The 2,023-nt window shown below is 36.4% G+C and overlaps 1 protein-coding gene across 1 annotated transcript in view; it reads left to right on the top strand.

The window, feature by feature from the left end:
• Positions 1 to 595: 595 nt before the first annotated feature.
• Positions 596 to 2,023, top strand: part of LOC106876085 (cilia- and flagella-associated protein 298) — a 23,426-nt gene continuing 21,998 nt past the window's right edge. Inside the window, exon 1 of the mRNA XM_014924496.2 lies at positions 596 to 710. The gene's annotated coding sequence lies outside the window, so the exon portion shown is untranslated. The remainder of the gene's footprint in view (positions 711 to 2,023) is intronic.

Here is a 2,023-nt window from a genome sequence, read left to right as displayed (position 1 = left end):
AACAACAACAACAGACGAGGACAGGTGGTGTAAACAACAAAAAGATGTATTAGTTTGACGCTTGGGAATACAGAAAGTCTTTAACGTTTCGAGCTATGCTCTTCAACAGAAAGAATACGGAGAAAACAAGGAGAAAAACACGGAGAAAAAAAATTGATTGAATGGTGTTTGGTCAGCGACGGAGTGCCAACAACAACAACAAATTTCATATTCTATATCCCACATTAATTTTATAAGAATATAAATAAAACATAAAAAACAGAGTTGGAATTCTTTTGAATAATATATATATGTGTGTGTGTGTGTGTGTATGTGTGATCCACTACATCTTGACAACTGGTGCTGGTTTATTTATGTCTCCTAACCTAGCGGTTCAGCAATAGAAACCGATAGAATAAGCACCAGACTTTAAAAAAAATATGAACTGGGGTTGATTCGTCCGACTAAAACTCTTCAAGGCGGTGCTCCAGCATGGCTGCAGTCTAATGATGGAAACAAGTAAAAGAAATAAAGAAAGACTTCGTCGTTTTTCTATCCTATTTTCTCTGCCTAAAACAAACAAAAACAACGTGTGAAATGTTATTATATTCAGTGCGGGCCTATTCTAGTTGCTATGACAACATACAGCGCTGCGACGTTTTATGGCAACTGTCGTGTCCTGACAGGTTTTGTAGCCACAAGGAAATATACCAGGATTTCTCTTTGGTCAAGTAAGTAACGTTTATTTAAATCATAAACGAAAAATTTGAATACAAAATTAGATAAAATTGTTTTTATAGTTACGAAAAACTGCAATATCACTTTGAAAATGAAAAGAACAAGAAAATTGTTTTAATATTTAATATTTTCGTAATTACGTATAGCTTTAATAAAAAAATGTGTCGATCTAGAACCTTCTACTTTCGTTATCTCAAATCCTGCCAAAAGTTACACACATACATTAATACATACATACAATTGCATACTTCGATGTACAGTATATCTTTTATTTCGTTCGTCTCTCATAATTCTCTGGTGTTCCAATAAGTTTTTTCTCGTTTTGTGCCTTCGTTCAAACAACAAACAAATAATTTACCTATCCATCTCCCCCGCTTTACGTATGCTAATAAACATCATCAACCCGACATTCTCAACTCGTAATACTTCCATCACTTACATTCGTGGTCAGACTTCACAGCCATGTATATCTACCTGTCCGTCTGAAGGGTCCCTCCTTCATGTCGTCTCTGTGATGACCAGGTTATCAACTTTACACTTTGTCGGTCCTGAAGTGGATCATTAGATCTATTTCAGCATGAAATCCGCAATTATAGTGGGGCCACGTAATAGCAGAGCCAGGACCCGATAGGACTTGCTTTCCGTGCAGCCCACCCCATCATTCGTTAGCATTTCTGGTCACATCAGAGGATACACCACTATGCCACAGTGAGCGATCTTGAGCAAGACGCTTTAAGTATATATATATATATAAACCTATTCAGGAGTGCAGGGCAGGGCAACGGAGAAAAGCAGCTGCAAACATACCGCCTGCACTGACCCGTAACCCTCATACTTGTAACATCTAATGTGGTATTAGAGTCCCGCCAACGATTTGCAAAAGAAGCCCGTTCTGATGTTTATTTTAGTGGAGTTATCACCTAGAACAATTGGATTTCCTCAGTAAAAATTGGTGACTAGTCTGCTAACTCACCCTAAATAAGCATTATGATTGCCAGTGAAACCGTAGGCTGTAGGTTCCTCATACGTCGAAATAGACGGGAGAAGCCATCACACACACACACACACACACACATATATATATATACATTACCACTTCCATATTCTGATCATAAATCAAAAAAAAAAAAATGTGTATGTGTATATATAAATATACAGGGTGTCCACAAACTCTGGGTATGTGGAGTAAATAAAATCATAATACATAAACAATTAAATATATAATAATTTCTTAAAGTATGTGCTAATCCCCATATACCCAGACTTTGTGAACACCCTGTATATATATATATATATATATATATAT

This window comes from Octopus bimaculoides, chromosome 18, assembly GCF_001194135.2.
Source record: "Octopus bimaculoides isolate UCB-OBI-ISO-001 chromosome 18, ASM119413v2, whole genome shotgun sequence".
Classification (NCBI taxonomy): domain Eukaryota; kingdom Metazoa; phylum Mollusca; class Cephalopoda; order Octopoda; family Octopodidae; genus Octopus; species Octopus bimaculoides.
The sequence above is the reverse complement of the archived record's forward strand: the minus strand, read 5'-3'. Positions and strand labels throughout refer to the sequence as shown.